The sequence below is a fragment of the Capra hircus genome, unplaced genomic scaffold (assembly GCF_001704415.2).
Source record: "Capra hircus breed San Clemente unplaced genomic scaffold, ASM170441v1, whole genome shotgun sequence".
NCBI lineage: Eukaryota > Metazoa > Chordata > Mammalia > Artiodactyla > Bovidae > Capra > Capra hircus.
Window position 1 is genome coordinate 217,491 of NW_017189962.1, and position 17,150 is coordinate 234,640.

General features: G+C 50.7%; 1 long non-coding RNA gene across 2 annotated transcripts; it reads right to left on the reverse strand.

Moving 5' to 3' along the window:
* Window positions 1-2,424: 2,424 nt before the first annotated feature.
* On the reverse strand, window positions 2,425-15,832 carry LOC108634754. Of its 2 annotated transcripts, none has more exons than XR_001917686.1 (4): window positions 15,499-15,832; window positions 4,980-5,062; window positions 3,837-4,150; window positions 2,425-3,174 (listed from the first exon to the last, which is right to left on the reverse strand). It is a non-coding gene; the product is annotated as an uncharacterized LOC108634754 (long non-coding RNA). The 2 variants fall into 2 exon arrangements; XR_001917687.1 differs by lacking the exon at window positions 15,499-15,832 and adding an exon at window positions 6,837-7,094.
* Between the last annotated feature and the right edge of the window lie 1,318 nt (window positions 15,833-17,150).

Consider the following 17,150-nt stretch of genomic DNA (forward strand, 5'->3'; position numbering starts at 1 on the left):
GCCATCTGTGTCCCCAGGCCCATGGTACCACAGGGCCCAGTCCTATGTCAGACCAGGGCACCAGGAGGAACACATCTGATAGTTTCAGTAACAACAGGATGCTAAGATGCTAAGATCCTAAGATGCTAAGATCCTAAGATGCTAAGATGCTAAGATCCTAAGGTGCTAAGGTGCTAAGATCCTAAGATGCTAAGGTGCTAAGATGCTAAGATCCTAAGATCCTAAGATGCTAAGATCCTAAGATGCTAAGGTGCTAAGATCCTAAGATCCTAAGATCCTAAGATGCTAAGATGCTAAGATTCTAAGATGCTAAGATCCTAAGGTGCTAAGATGCTAAGGTGCTAAGGTGCTAAGATCCTAAGATCCTAAGATCCTAAGGTGCTAAGATGCTAAGATGCTAAGATGCTAAGATGCTAAGATCCTAAGGTGCTAAGATCCTAAGGTGCTAAGATCCTAAGATCCTAAGATGCTAAGATCCTAAGATCCTAAGGTGCTAAGATCCTAAGATGCTAAGATCCTAAGATCCTAAGGTGCTAAGATCCTAAGATCCTAAGATCCTGAGATCCTAAGATCCTATGCTAAGATGGTAAGGTGCCCATAAGTGAATGGTGGCCTGTTTGCAGCCCGTGTTGAGAGTGAGGCTCTGGAACACAACTCCAGCTGGCACGGTTCTGGGAGACCCTGAAGCCAGGGGCCTCACAGTGAGTGCCATCGGGTTGCTGGGCATGCAAGCTCCCTCCCTGAGGGCAGCCCTCTGCCAGCTGCCCGCCGTGGGGAGAAGGGCACCACTGGGCAGAAACACTCGTGGCTGAGGCAGAGGCACCGTCCTCAGAGGTGCTCAGGGCAACTGCACACCGTTCGGCCGACGTGAGCCGAGAGGACGCTGGGAGGTGAGCCCTGGCTGTGTGCCGTGAGCATGGGGGTGGCCGCCCCACAGAGCCAGGAGCCAGAGACGTGCGTAACCGCCCTGTAAGCTTCTACTAAGCCTACATCACAGAGCAGCATGCGTGGAGGCACTGCCACAGCGGGGGGCGGTGCTGCTCCGGCCCGGAGGCTCGGTGCGCGCAGGGCGGCCACGCTCGCTCACCTCGCGTTTGGTGAGTCCGCGTGCCTCCAGCGCGTGTGCACTCCGTGCGGGAGTGGGGGCCAGGCGGGGGCACGGTTCTTATCAGCCAGAGGAACGCCCGTGCACGCTGAGGCTCCTGTGTGTCCTGAGAGCTGTAACCGCCCACCTGAAGCAGGCATGCTCAGCAGGGGCCGCCTGACACCGAGAGAGGAGAGGAGAGGGTTCAGGCCGTCCACGTGGGACGCGATTCTGTCAGGAGGCGGCAGGCCAGACACGGCTGGGAGGGCCCCGGGGGAGGCGGCTGCTCCCCACGTGGGGCGGAGGAGGAGAGCCAGCGCAGAGCGTCCTCGCGTCCGGGGCAGAGCGGAAAGCCACCTCGGCCCCCGAGAGAAGCCCTTCAGTGTTTCTGAGTGCTCGGCGCTTCCGCAGCTCGCCTGCCGGGAACGCTTAGGATAGAACGACGGACGCCGGCCCACTGAGCTCTCGCCTCTGCTGATGAACAAGAAGGCCCGCGTGCACAGGCTGCCTTTCCCGCACAGCCGGACGCCTCAGGATGAAGCTGTGCCGCAGACCTCGCGGCTGTCACAGGCCTGAGTCCTGCAACCTCCCTGAACGGAACTCACACGTCAGAACCCGCAGCCCCTCGAAGGACCCTGAACGATTGCTGAGGCTTCTGTTACAGCTCTAAGAACCCCAGGCTTGTGGGCAGAGGTGGCCCGTGTTTTCTTTGCAGCCGCAGCAGTGGGGCTGGGAGAGGTCAGCGACTTCCAGGCCCTGCACCTCGAGAGGGGCTGAGCCCCCACCGCACACTGCCCACCCGGCTGGGTCTCCAGAACTCAGGTCTGAGTGGCTCATACTTCAGGAAGCCAAACTAAGCTGTGCATTTTAGGCACACGCTCTGCAGAGCTGAGGGACTCCCCTCACCCGTGAATTGCCCCAGTTTCTGCCCCATAAGCGGGGCCGCGGTGGGGCTAAGGGCGTGCCGTGATGTGGTCATCCACGTTCGAGGTGTGGCCCAGCCAGCGCTTCTCAAACCGCCACATGAAGCCACTTCCACGATGGGCAGGCGGGTCGTGGTGCCCACCTGAACAGCACGCGGGACAGCCGCCCTGCCAGCCCCCCAGCTGGACGTGACCCCCAGGAAGGAAAGGAGGTGGTGGGGCCATGCCGGAGGCCAGCGGCTCGGGGCGCCAACACTCCGCCCCACGTGCGTGTGACACGGTTTCCGGTTTGTGGCATTCGGGGGACAACCACGTGTGTCTTACCTTCTGGATGTGACCACACGTGAAGGGCAGGAGGGTGGACAGCAAGTGCTCACATTACAGATGGAAGAAAGCCAACAGTTGATTTTTAAATTTAAATTTATCACAAAAGAGATAATTTCTCACAGAAAAATGTCTTTTTAAATGTAATAAAATACATTTTTAAAAAAAGCATACTTGCATACTTTATGAAGCTTCTTAGGTAGCTTAATAGACACTATTAGCAGTAAACAGACCCGCTGACTTGCACACAGTTTAAAGTTGCTGTGCAAACCTCAACAGCCTGTCGACCTGTAAAACCATTCCCATGATCATCCAGAGAAAACAGAGCTGATAAATCTGGATAATTCAAAAAACTTATGTCTTAATCCTGGCACCAAATCTAAAAACCTCAGCGTCTACGACTGTCTTCTCAGGACATGTGTCTGGCCGCCTGACCGGCGGTTTCTTGGGTGTGGTTCCCAGACAACCAGTGGGTGTGAGCGTGCAGGGCTCACCAGGATCTGAAGGTCCGAGGCTGCAGACAGGCTCCGCCCCTCCACAGTCACGGAGGGCTCCTACCGCAGGGCTAGAGCCCCGCCTCCAGGTGCCCAGCCGCTATCATGGAGGGTCTCCGGCACCAGTAGTCAGCGGCGTCTTCTCTAAGCAGCGGGAGGGGGTCTCCAGGCTCACGACTGGTCAGGAAGAAATGGGCGACGGGCACAGCTGGCCAGCATCTCCTGCAGGACGCGGTTCCCGTTCATCTAAATCCAACTCAATTTTCTGCCGAGACACGACTGCCTTTACCACCTGTGACCACTGGCCGTGCGTACTCTACGAAATCATCTCTGAGAACAGGCCATGCTCCTAAAGGAAAGCAAAAGGTTTGGAAAAATCGGCATTTTACGATAACAGTTTTCATAGTCAAAGGATTTTTCTCACAATCCAACATTTATATCTCAAGAACTCAAAGGATTTTAAACTTCTACACGTAATGGATCAGCTGAAATGACCCTCCTCGGCTCTGGCCAGCCGGGAGCGGCAGGTGCTGTGTGCTGGCGTGCACGCGTCTGTGAGCAGCGCCCACTGCCAGCCCCGCTGAGCATGTCCACAGTCACGTCTGCGCTGGGCAGAGGGGGCTGGGGGTGGACACTCTTTCCGAGCGGGCAGCGCCCACAGTGGGAGAAGTTCCATGAGCCCTGACACGTCTTGGGTGGGGGCCACTGCAGGTGGGATGGTGCTCAGGTGAGTAAACACAGGCTAGAATCCTCCGTGTGCTTCGGCGGCATGATGGAATAACCGCTGGCCACACTGGGGTCAGCGGGCCCCCGTCACCATCCTGCTTGTGGTCCTGCCTCGGGGCCTCTGCATGCCCACCTTGAAAGCCTCAGCTCAGAAGCGGTCCTCCCGACTTTAAGTGTGAGCGGTATTTTCTCTTGTGGGATTTACAGGGCGTAATAAGTGAGTACCAGTCACTCCATCACTCCTGTCTCACACACGGGGTCGGGCAGGGGTCAATGGGGACCCACCTGCCCACTGGCCATCACCTGAGGTCTGCGGACTTCATCTACCTTCTTCATCGTAGTTGGACATGTCATCTGCGATCGTGTTTCCAAAATCTAGAAGGTTCCAAGTGTCCCTCGGGATTGATCTTTTGTGATGCTCCAAAAACACAAGAGGAAAAACCAGTGGGCCGCTGGCTCAGATGGTGCTCTCAGCCCGGTGGTCTCAGGACACAATGTGACCAGGCGTGAGGACCAGACCAGCACCGTTAATGCAGCAACGGAGCTTTGGGCCAGTGTTAGGGGCTGCATGACGCCACTGTGCAGCTGCAGAAAGCACACTCATGGAAACACAAAATAAAGCAAAAATTGTTGACTTTCATTTCACATAGAAAGGCAGCATCTTTAATCTCTGTACCCAAGCCTGAAGCCAGCTCGGAAACAACATGGGCCAGCGGCGTCTGGAGGTGCTCACTTGCTGTGAACCAGGCAGCTCTCCGCAGGGCTGGACACTGCAGACACTGGAGGGCCCACTCTGCTCCTCGGGGGCCCTAGCTGGAGAGCAGCCCCAGGTCTCCCGGAGGCTCCCAGCCCCCTAGAGCCTGTCTTTGCACATGTGAGTGCACGTGTCCAGAGATGGCTCCCAAGCTCGTCTCACACTCCAGAGTGCGTGCACACGGTGTGCCATGCGTGCTCTTCTGCTCCCGCTGCCCCCTGCGCGTCCCGGGCCCCTCGCTGCCCGCCCCGGCCCTCCTGCTGCACATGCTGGGGCCCTTTCCCAGCTTGCTCCTGGAGGGCCGCCCCACACCCCACCACGAGAAGGACTGGTCCTCACAGAGCAGGGGGACCCTGAGCAGGACAGCACAGCCACCTCCCACGGTCAGGGACGGGCCCGGCAGCCTGCACCCTCCCCTCGGCCGCGGTCGCCGAGCGCGAACGCCCTGGGGCGGGGACCACGGACACACAGTCTGGAGGCGGCCTCGAGCAGCCTGGCCCGAGCCCATGGCACCACTTTCTGCAGGAGGCAGAGCATGGCCGCAGGTGGGCTCCCTGGGACCGCAGCTGGGGACACTGGTTCCTCAGGGCCCCCAGACCAGCACTCGGTTATTAGGACAGTAACTGCCCCGGCTAACCCTTGCATGGGGACCCGGCAAGCAGGAAGACCCTTACCAACAAGAAGGTGTTCCAAAGATCTAGAAACTTAAACCTTCCGGATAATTCCAGATTCCAGTACGCGATGGCCATTTCCAAATCTGGCAAAAAGAGAGAAGGCACTTATGAGTCCCAACCCCTTTTAACACAGCACAGTGACCACTTCTTGGCACGCTGGACTTCACTTAGCCACACTTGGCAGTCTTACCCATGGTTACATGAGGTCTAAGGCTTACGGAAGAGCTCCTGAGGCTGAATCTGACTTGGCACCTTGGGGAAAATGGCTTTGAAAACGATTTGCGTACTAGGATAGTTGGATGTGTCAATAATTATCCCCTAATAAAAAGCCTCTTGATGAAAGTGAAAGAGGAGAGTGAAAAAGTTGGCTTAAAGCTCAACATTCAGAAAACGAAGATCATGGCATCTGGTCCCATCACTTCATGGGAAATAGATGAGGAAACAGTGGAAACAGTGTCAGACTTTATTTTGGGGGGCTCCAAAATCACTGCAGATGGTGACTGCAGCCATGAAATTAAAAGACGCTTACTCCTTGGAAGGAAAGTTATGACCAACCTAGATAGCATATTCAAAAGCAGAGACATTACTTTGCCGACTAAGGTCCGTCTAGTCAAGGCTATGGTTTTTCCAGTGGTCATGTATGGATGTGAGAGTTGGACTGTGAAGAAAGCTGAGCAACAAAGAATTGATGCTTTTGAAGTGTGGTGTTGGAGAAGACTCTTGAGAGTCCCTTGGACTGCAAGGAGATCCAACCAGTCCATTCTGAAGGAGATCAGCCCTAGGATTTCTTTGGAAGGAATAATGCTAAAGCTGAAACTCCAGTACTTTGGACACCTCATGAGAAGAGTTGACTCATTGGAAAAGACTGATGCTGCGAGGGATTGGGGGCAGGAGGAGAAGGGGACGACAGAGGATGAGATGGCTGGATGGCATCACTGATTTGATGGACATGAGTCTGAGTGAACTCCGGGAGTTGGTGATGGACAGGGAGGCCTGGCGTGCTGCGATTCATGGGGTTGCAAAGAGTCAGACACGACTGAGCGACTGAACTGAACTGAATTAATCCATTATGAAGACTGTTTTTCTCATGTACTGGGCTCTCTTGACAGCTGGACCGACCTGGATATGATTAGCTGGATATGATTAACGCATACCATTTATACATACATTAAAAAAAAACAGCTCCACGCACTTTCTAAGTGATGAACTACAAGTTAAAAGCTTGTTCAGAAAGGAAGGGACACAGTGCTTTCCAAACAGACCTTCCTTGCCACGGTAAGAACTAAAATGGAATCTGATTCAAAAGTCAATCCCGTAAGTCTCGTAAAGACTTGGGATTTCTTAAGATAGATCCAAGACAAGTCAGCAAGTTGTTTGGTCACTAGTAGAAGTCAACGTCCTCATTTTCCCCCAGCTGGAAGGTAGCAACAATTTCACGTCTAAACAGACTGACGCCGTGGCCGCATCACAAGGTGGAATGTTCACGGACACAGAAGCTGAGCGTCAGGGCTGCAGGAGAGGGGCTCGCTCTCTGCTCACTGCAAGGCTGGTATCGGTTTATTTCTGTGTGATTGATACAACAGAACATCAAGGGGCTGAGAAGGAAACTTTTTGAAGCTGACAACCTTCAACTAGGTCGGCTAGTCCTCACTGTCAGATGATAGAACCACAGTCTCGCACCGAAATAGTGCTGGTGTGTGCATGCCAGGAGAATGAGGGCAAAAAGCAGGCAAATAAGTATTTAAGGCAACAAATGCGTTCAATGCAAAATAGTCTAGCAAACACCTTCCAAAAGATTTTCATCTAAATCTGGTTTGGCCCGACTTGGACAGAAGTCTTAAAAGCTGAAGCTCTGACCTGAGGTTCCCCGGTGAATCGTTAGAAATGGATGAGCAAGAGATACGTGAGCGGTAGCCAACTTCAAATAAAATGCTTCTATCTCCTGTGTGTTTAGCGTCCACAAGATAACTCAGTCTGAAATAACCTGGAGTCCTAGCCAGAAAGCAGTGGTCCGAAAACTTGAGGAACAGGCGGGAGAGAAGGCTGGCTGGACCTTGCCCGTGGGCCCGCGCCCTGATGAGTCTATTTCCTTATCTGAGGAAAATCCAGACTCAGCTCATCTTAGGGAAGGAAAGCCTCACACTGAGAGATGGAGGCAAACCTGGGGAAGAGAGAAGAAGAAAGCTTCATGGCAGACGTTAGATCTGGTTACCTTTGGGTTCGTTTGGTCCTAGAAACCCTTCTTATGAAGTTCCCGACGTGCATTATTTGTGAAGCACACGACTCACGGCAGATGCCTGCATTTTCAGAGACCCAGCATCACCTCAGCGAATGCGCTGAGTGCTGTCCTGATGGACCTGGCCATTTGCAGAGCAACAGCAGCACTCAAAGTGATGGAACTTGAGAGCTGAGGTCAAGAGCAGAATCTCCTCTACTGGCCGTGAAAGGCGTGTTTGCAGCAGCTGTTTTCTTTCTGAAAACCTCTGGAAACCCTACCTCCTGGGTAAGAAGACGGTTATAAGATGTTCCTAAGCAAAATTTATGTCTGCGATGCTCCATTTAGAATTAGATCATAAAGATGACCATTCTGTCAAAAAAGAACCTTTGGGCTGATGGAAAAATTAGTTAATAATCATGAAACTTTACTTCCTCAAAAATTATGATTTCTCAAAGCGAGCTGATTGCAGACTCGAGCCAGTATAAACCATGCCGAGTATCTCACATTAAAGCAAAGCATCAAGGAGTGTTAATCGCCTCCTCTACTAGGGGGCTTCCGTAGTGGCTCAGCTGGCAAAGAATCCGCCTGCAGTGCAGGAAACCCCAGTCTGATCCCTGGATCGGGAAGATGCCCTGGAGGAGGGAACGGCTGCCCACTCCAGTATTCTGGCCTGGAGAGCTGCATGGACTGAAGAGTCCACGGGCTCACAAAGAGTCGGGCACGACTGAGCAACGAAGCAGCGCTAGGCTGAGGAATACCCAGCAGGCGGCACGTGCCCCTCTTACTACACACCACAGGCTCACAGGTCTGAAGGGGATGAAGCCTCGGCCTACAGGCTGTTTCTCCACCCTTCCCACTGCTGTCCACGCTGGTTTAGGAATTATAGGAACACTTGAACCAACCTCTTTAAATTACATTTAACCCTTCAGAAGACGATATCGTAAACTCTGGAAACTGTAAAATCAATTGTTCCATCTGGGGTTCACAGCTGTAAAATTACTCTTTTTTTTTTTAATTGAAGTACAGTTGGTTTGGGAGATAGTGAAGGACAGGGAAGCCTGGCCTGCGGCAGTCGATGGAGTTGCAAAGAGTCAGACACGACTGGGTCACTGAGCAACAACAGCGAATAGCGGTCGCCTTGCAACGCTGTGCCAGCCTCTTTCATGGACAACGGGGATTGGTTCTGGGGTTGCTGCCCTCCCACCTCGGGCCTCCCTCCTGCTCCCCCATACTCACCCGGCTTTGTATCTTTCTTTAAAAAACCCTCAAAAAACCTTCTAAAATAAAGTGTGGTGTTTGTGAAGTGTCCAGGTATGTAATAATTTTCCTGAAGAGGCTACTGTTCCCTTTAATACGATTTTATGTTCTCTCAATGAGTTTCATGAGCACAGACGAAAAAATCAGTAACTGTTGCAATTCTTCAGTGACTGATTCTGACAAGCATCTCATTTGTCTATAGGCATAAAGTAGATACTGATTTTTTTTTCTCTCAGTAAAGGAATTACAGGATAAACTATGAATTTCTCCTTTTCTGCTGCCTGATACTCAGGCAAAGCTACTTAAAATAGAGGCTACACACGCCGGGCTCCATGCTGCAAAAGTGCTTCAAAATACTTCTCCTCACGCTGAGCTTCATGACCAAAGAAAGTAAATTTATAAACTTTAAAACAGGTGATTAACTTGGACTAAGTTGCAACCTCTTAGAACTTAGAGTGGAATTTTAAAAGCACGGCAAGCGCGACGGCTTCAGATGGAACCAATGCTGTAGGGTTTCCAGGCAGCTCCCACCTCCCCTGCCTGCAGCCCTGCAGCCTTCTGGCGGGATCACCACCCTGCAGGGGGGCCCTGGTCAGCCAGGGCAGGTGGCATCCAGCCACAGCGCGAACACTGCTGGGCGTCTGAGCTGACCCGCGTGGCACAGAGGGCTGTCCGGCGGGGCCCTGCAGAGCCCTGTGCCAAAGGATCATACGCGATAAAAATGATGGCTGCTCAAAACCCTGAGTTTGAGGTTCTCTCTGACATGGCAACAGAAATAAGCAGATTTTATAGTCCTCAAATAAACCAAAACCTCAAACCGGAAATGCAAGCTAAAGAGTGTCTGTATATACCACATACGGTAGTGCACAAGCGACATTTTGGCAAGATCATACATCTCTGAAAGAAGAAGAAAAATATAATCCAACACACATCAGAATTAGTTTAAGTAAGTTAGCATTAAATCCCCAGCCCAGGACGAGACTAATGTCACCTGCCCACCTCTCTAACCCATTAGACGATTACACGTCAATAGGAGAGACCACAGAGCATCTGAAAATTACTCCACATTTAAAATTGCATTTTTGGCTCCACACGTCAGGAGGGACTGCAGGCTGAGGGGCTGGAGCGCGTGGGACTGTCCCAGCGGCGAGGGGCGCCCTCAGTGGGGACCCCAGAGGAGGGGCCCGCCTGGAGGCCTGCTGGCCACGCCCGTGCGGCCTCTCCAGCTGGCCGGCGTCTGGCAGGCGTACTCGCCTAGCCCCTTCTGCCCCGGGCTCCGAGCGAGGGTGAAGGTGAGCTGGCAAAGGGCCCTCAGCTGCTCCGCCCTTCAGCTCCTGCTCCAGTCCGGGCAGTAGGGCCCTCAGCTGCTCCGTGCTGTTGCACCTGGGGCAGGAACGGAGCCTCACGTGGGCGTCGCGGCGGCGGACAGGGCTCCAGCCTCCCCGCGCTCGGTGCGGCCTGAGGCGCGGGCCTAAGGGCGGAGCTAAGGTCCCTGCTCTGGCTACAAGGGCTAGAGAGGGCTGGCCCTGTTTGTGGTGATAACCCCACGCTCTGTGAAGAAACCAAACCCACTGATTCATATGCCGCATGGCCTGCATCTTAGCAGAGAGGCCCCTGGGCTTCCCAGGGGGCGCAGTAGTTAAAGAACCTGCCTGCCAGCGCAGGAGATACAGGAGGCGCAAGTTCGATCCCTGGGTCAGGAAGATCCCCTGGAGGAGGAAACGGCAGCCCACTCCAGCGCTCTTGCCTGGAGAAGCTCATGGACAGAGGAGCCTGGCAGGCTGCAGCCCATGGGGTCGCAAAGAGTCGGACACAGCTGAAGCGACTTGGCACGCACACAGAGATGTCATCAAAAGTAACGGAAAAAACCCCACAGAAGCTGCAAGGCTCTCCTTGCCTGTGTGGGCTGGAATACAGCCAAGGATGAGCCCGGCAGCTGGGGTCCCGCAGAGACCTGCACCCAGGCGTGATGGAGACTTGGCGGGAAGACCTGGGCCCTCGCTGAGGGCAGAGCTGAGCCGACCTGCAGCCTGTACCGTCCGGGAGGAGACAGGCCTGCAGACTCAGGCCAGTGTCCAGGGAATGCTTCATTACAGCGTGCTGGACTTAAAACAGCCAACACAGGAAAACAACTCTATCGCTTTAAAGCTGGATTTTCCTCCAAAAAGTCAACAACCTTGGGAATATTTAAAAGCCCTCACTAAAGCAGGCTTTAGAACAGCGAAACATAAAATCGGTGGCCTATTTTGACTGCATGGCAAGCAGGCGGCTGAGAGCCGCACGTCACTGACCCGCGTGCCCCGGTGTGGCAGTCCCCGAGCCCGCGTGGAGCTCGGGTCTGGCGGGTGAGCGGGGCCCCAGCCCCTCCCACCACCGCCCTCCTCCTCCAGGCCGTCACCCCTGCCCTTCTCCGCGCCCCAGCACGGCACTTGCGCTCCTTGGCGGGCCAGTTACCCCTGCGTTGCAGTTGACGGATGGGAACTCCCGAGTTCCACTTTGTGTCTGGGTTTCTGTGCCAGCGCTGTGTGTGTGAGGCTCACCGTGTGACACGTGGGCTCTGGTGGCTCACCTCCGCCGCCTCACAGCACGCCACTGCGGTCACGCTGAGCAACACCGCTGTGCTACAGGCAAGCATTTCGGCTGCCTCTGGTTTTCTGGTCACGAAGAATGTTAAAGGTTCCCGTATGTGTATCCTGGCGCACAGTGACCGTGTGAGGCACACACCCACCCACGATTCCACAGTTCTTGTCAAACCCTCCTCCGGGTGACTGCCCACCGGCGACACTCGGCAGCTGTCCTAGAAAGGGCCTGGGAGGGCCCAGTTTGGTGAGCCCCTAGTTTGCACCCCCCGCCCCAGTGGGGCTGAGTGCTGCCTGCGTCCTCACCGGCCCCTCGGGAAGCACCCTCTGTGAAGGGCGCAGTCGTGCCTCCTGTCCGTTCTCCGCCAGGCCATCTTTCTCTCGTTTTGTGGGGGTGCTCATGCCAGCAGAGCACCTCACGGCCCCCGCCCCGCCTTCCCCGCGGGGGCCCTCCTGGTGCCACTTCTGGTCAGAAGTCCTGGTTTCGGGGCAGCTCGGTGTACGCACTCGTCTCTCTGCGGTGGTTTCTGATGATGCAGGGCTGCAGGTATCCTCTGCCTGCGGCCTTCGCCCGGAGATCTGCAACTCACTGAACTGACGAACCTTCTCCCGCCAAAGTGTTAGTCGCTCGGTCGTGTCCAGCTCTTTGTGATCCCATTGCCTACAGCCCGCCAGGCTCCTCTGTCCATGGAATTCTCTAAGCAAGAACACTGGAGTGGGTGGGCACTTCCTTCTCCCGGAGATCTTCCCAACCCAGGAACTGAACCTGGGTCTCCTGCATTGCAGGCAGATTCTTTACCCTCTGAGCCCCCAGGGAAGCCACGTTTTCCCAAAGGACTAGCCAGTTCCCTCAGGACGCTTTCATGAAAAGCCCCTCCTTCTCCGCATCTCAGAAAGGCAGCCTCTGCCATAAATCGAGTGTTCTGGAAACACAGCTTTGTCTTCTGGCTCTCACCCTGCCCCACTCCATGCACTGCTGATTACTCCAAGCACCGCGTTACACTCTGATAAAATAGCCACCCCTCCCTTCTCTGCTACCACAGTCAGTTGCATTAGTTGAGTTTGTAATGTTAAACAGATCTTGCATTCCTGGACTACAACAAACGGTCATCACAATTTATCCTGATTTTTGGTTGACTTGTTTTGGAGGGTTGATTTGTTTTGCTGAAAATCTGGTTAGGATTTTTGCATCTTCTGTTCATCATATGTGTTTTTTGATTCTCATGACTGAGAGAGACTTATGGTTTTCCCTTTTCAACGTGTCCTTTCTAGGTTTTACTATTGAGGCTATGCTGGCCTCAAAACATGCTAGGAGTGTTTTTTTCCCGTACACTTCTCTGGTGTGAAACTGGTTTTATTCTCTTTATTAAAAGCTGGGTAAGATGTGCCAGTGAGCCAATCATGGCCACGAGTTTTCTCCTTGAAAAGATTTTGAATTATGGGTTCTGATTCTTTAAGATTTACGGAACTATGTCTTCACATGCCCATTTCAGTAAGTTGTCATTTTTTAAAGAACTGCTGTATTTTTCAAATTTATAAAGTTGTTCATAATACAGTCTCATTTTACCTGTAAGGTCTGAGTTTAATCTCCTGTTCTTTTCTCGACTTGCTGAGATGGATGCTTTCCTTACTGAGTTCCAACTTTCTAAAATATGCATCTAAGAAGCTGACTCCCACATTCTCACACAGTTTCATCACTCAAAATACTTTCTAACTTCTGTCGTAACTTCTTTCTCAACCCAAGGGTTATTCAGAGGTACAGTATCCACACAGATTTCAACCTAGCTAGCTTTTTGTTACATTCTTTTCTTGGTTGTATTGTGCTCAGAAAACACATTGCATCACTTCAGCTCTGGGACATTGTTGCATCTTAAGCTCACCTTATGGCCCAGCTTATGCCAATGCTCATAAGTGTTCTTTTTGAAAAGAGTATGTGCTCCTCAACATCGAGGGCAATGTTCTGTTTCCTTTTCTGAATTTTCTATTTACTACTGATTTTTCACCCACTTAGCCCACCAGTTGGTAAGATGTGTGAAGACGGGAAGAAGTATTCCCCGTTGTGCTGGCAGATCTCTATCAATTTCTTTAGAGGTTTCATTTCTGCTTTAAGTATACTACAGTCCTGGTAAAGTGAACCTTTTGTCATCAGGAGGTGGTCCTCAGACCCCTCCTGCCTGCACTCTCCCCTTTCCCTTGCTCTTTAATTCACTCACACGCGACTTTCCCTCCTTGCTCTCATTCATCTGCATACTGGTTGATTTCTCTGTGTCAGAATGTCTCTAGTCCAGACATCACATGAGGTCTTCAGGGAATGTGATCCCAGGTGCTAATACCATCCTGCTCTGCCTGCCTTGGGCTGGAGCTGGGGAGCCGGGAACTCACAGGATGTGTATCCACAGGACTCCAGGGCCTTAGATGGCAGAAGCAGAGAGCCAGGGAGACGACGCGCTCCACCACTGCAGGACCAGCCTCCAGAGGGAGGCTGGGGCTGACTGACGCTCCACGTCCAATGTCCCCGCCCCTAACCAGCAGCTCAGGTGGTCTGAGGACACCAGCTCACCACCTTCCCAGGCTGCTGGCCTCCTGAGTAAAGCACCTTTCCTTTTTCCACCAAAAAAAGAAAAGGTCTTTCCTTGTCTGAAGAATTGCTTTCTGCTTTAAAGCTTGCTCTAACACACTAACAGCCACAGCAGCCTACGTCTGGCTCACGCTCGCCCGCTGCTTTAGACTCTGTGCCTCAAACTGTTCTGTGCCCTTACGCCTCAGGTGTGTCTACTGTGAACAGTACATGCAGTAGCTCAGTTTTAAAAGCCCACCTAGCGTTTAGTTCACTCACGTTTAATGTAATTATGTGAATGCCAACACTTTTAGGCTTAAATCCTCCATTTTATCGTGGGCTTGCTGTCTGTCCCGCTGTAAGCTAATTTTCCTTTTGTCCTTTTTTTCTTGGATTCTTTCAGATTGAATTTGATGTTTTATAGTGATCATAACGTATACAAAGAGAGAGCAAATGTTTTTTCCAACTGTTTCATCTTTTTCACTTTCCCAACAGCATCTTTTGATGCTGGTTTTAACTTTGATCAAGTCCAACTTCCCACTTTTTTCATTTATGGTTACTACTTTTTCTGTGTTTTCTGAAAAAGCTTAACCAGAGGTTACAGTTTCTTAGTCTGTCTGAAACTTGGTTTCAGTGTCTTGCACAGGTCTACAATCTGCCGCGGCTGATTTTCAGGTATGGTTTGAAGGAGGGACTGAGGGTAAGCTTTTTCATGTTTGCCCAAGTGTGTCAGCATCATTTGCTGAAAAGACTCTTCTTACCCCCCACCAAAATAACGAACACTAACAATCCTGCAGCAGATGAACAATGTGGGAAGACTTTACTAGCTCATCAAGACTCACTCTAAAGCTACAGCAATCAAGAATACGTGGTGCTGGGTTAAAGACAGATAAAAAGACCCAGGCGTACAGCAGGGAAGACCCACACAGACAATTTATTTGCTTTGAAAAGTGTCAAGGTGTTTCATAAAGTGTATTCAGTTTGTCTCAGAATCCTCAAGCACCCAAAGATAAGGTGTAGAATTAACTACTAAAGGCAGGTATTCTAACCACAGTCAGCAGTCAGCAGCCAGGAAAAGTGTGAGCTCACAACGGAGCGGACACAGAAGCCAGAGTATTTCCAGAGCTTAGCACTGTTTAGAGGAGAGGAAAACGGCAGCCACTCCAGTGTTCCCGCCTGGAGAATCCCAGGGACGGGGGAGCCTGCTAGGCTGCCGTCTACGGGGTCGCACAGAGTCGGACATGACTGAAGCAACTTAGCAGCAGCAGCAGCACCATTTAGAGGCAAATAGTCCTTCACGCCCCTAAAAGCACCCTTTATTCTCCACAGCATAGTTCACTAACGCATTCACAAAACTTCTAATATTTTAAATGGTGCTTTCACCTTTAACTGCCCCATGAGGTGTGGAGAGAGAGCAAGCCACTGGCCATCACTAACTTGTGACCTTAAATTATATTCAGTAAACTCCAGATAACAGGGTGTGAGATGATCTAAAACATTTTGGGAAGATTCATGCTCAAAACCTTTAAAATATGTATTTAGTTATGACACTTCATAGGCTAATAGGAATTTTAAAATTTTATTTGTACAATGTATGTCTAGACAATATCTAAGAAAAACCATTAACTGGCTCTGTAAGAAGCACTTATTTCCAAAAGCTCCCGTTTTGGGGCGATTTTAACAGGTGGGGTAACTGTGGTCCAGCAGTCACAGAATGCTCTTTTAACGGGTCTTTCCGGTTCTAAGATCACTGGAACTTCTAGGCTTTCCCAGGTGCAAAGAATATGAACACATGTGCGGTTACAACACTGTTATAAAGATACCTGTTGTTCGGTTGCTTTTAAATTGGTTTTATCCAACTACCTGGAACGTGGTAAGATATTAGAAATAAAGTCTCATAGGACTTACCGTCTTGACAGACTCCTCTTGTTTTACTGAAAACAAGCACCCTGTCTGCACAGCCTTAGTACATGTTTACTAAGGCTTTTTCGAGCTCCTTCGGGAGCTAAAAATAAGTGAGTCTAAGTTGTCAACACTGAGACCTCAGCATGTCAGCAAGTCAGCAGGTCGGCTTCCACACACTTCATGAGACAGTGCAGGAAGCTTAACGGTTAAAAGCTATTTCCATTACATGCTTTCATGCACTTCTCTGACTTACCTAATGAGAAAGAAACATCTTAAGGTATTAACGAAGATCACGGCATCCGGTCCCATCACTTCATGGGAAATAGATAGGGAAACAGTGGAAACAGTGTCAGACTTTATTTTGGGGGGCTCCAAAATCACTGCAGATGGTGACTGCAGCCATGAAATTAAAAGACGCTTACTCCTTGGAAGAAAAGTTATGACCAACCTAGATAGCATATTCAAAAGCAGAGACATTACTTTGCCGACTAAGGTCCGTCTAGTCAAGGCTATGGTTTTTCCTGTGGTTATGTATGGATGTGAGAGTTGGACTGTGAAGAAAGCTGAGCGTCGAAGAATTGATGCTTTTGAACTGTGGTGTTGGAGAAGACTCTTGAGAGTTCCTTGGACTGCAAGGAGATCCAACCAGTCCATTCTAAAGGAGATCAGCCCTGGATGTTCTTTGGAAGGAATGATGCTGAGGCTGAAACTCCAGTACTTTGGCCACCTCATGCGAAGAGTTGACTTATTGGAAAAGACTCTGATGCTGGGAGGGATGGGGGGCAGGAGGAGAAGGGGACGACAGAGGATGAGATGGCTGGATGGCATCACTGACTCGATGGATGTTAGTCTGAGTGAACTCTGGGAGTCGGTGATGGACAGGGAGGCCTGGCGTGCTGCGATTCATGGGGTCGAAAAGAGTTGGACACGACTGAGCTGAACTGAACTGAAGGTATTAACGAACCTTTTACTCCAACTCTAGGTAGAGCAGAGAAGTCAGACAAGCAAAAGACAGAAGGACATTTTATTAATGCTTAACGCAGCAACACAGCAAACTACACATTGAGTGCACAGCATTATGAAATAAATGGCTGAAAACAAACAAAAACACCTTGATGTTTATGATAACTCAAAACTGGAAGGAAAAAATTAAAAAGGAGAAAGTGTAACAAAAGGAATTAATCTGAATAAAAATACTGAACAAAATCTTAATTGGAATTCAAAAGAAAACTGAAGGTTTAATAGTAGAAATGCACAAGCAATTTGTAAAGTATACAAAGGACATAAATTGATACGACATTTACAGGTCTCTGAAAAATAACATCGAAAATACTTTCCTTTCTGAAAAAGCTTAAACTGAGACCAGTTTACTTACCTAAGTTCGGTCATGCCGTCTAAAAATTCCTTTTTGCTAAATTCACATTGAGTTGCAGCCCTGAATTTCCACGCTATAACCAAAACTGTGATACTGGCAGGATCTAGGCTTAAATCATCACAAAACTGTTGAATTCCATCAATTCCAATTTTATTTTCATCTTGTGGGTCTACAGTTAAAATTAAGGGAAATATAAGTTAAAAACTTGGATATTTTGAAAAGTATTACTAAAATGGGTGGAAAGAATGTATTTTTAAAATATCTATCAATGCACTGCAAT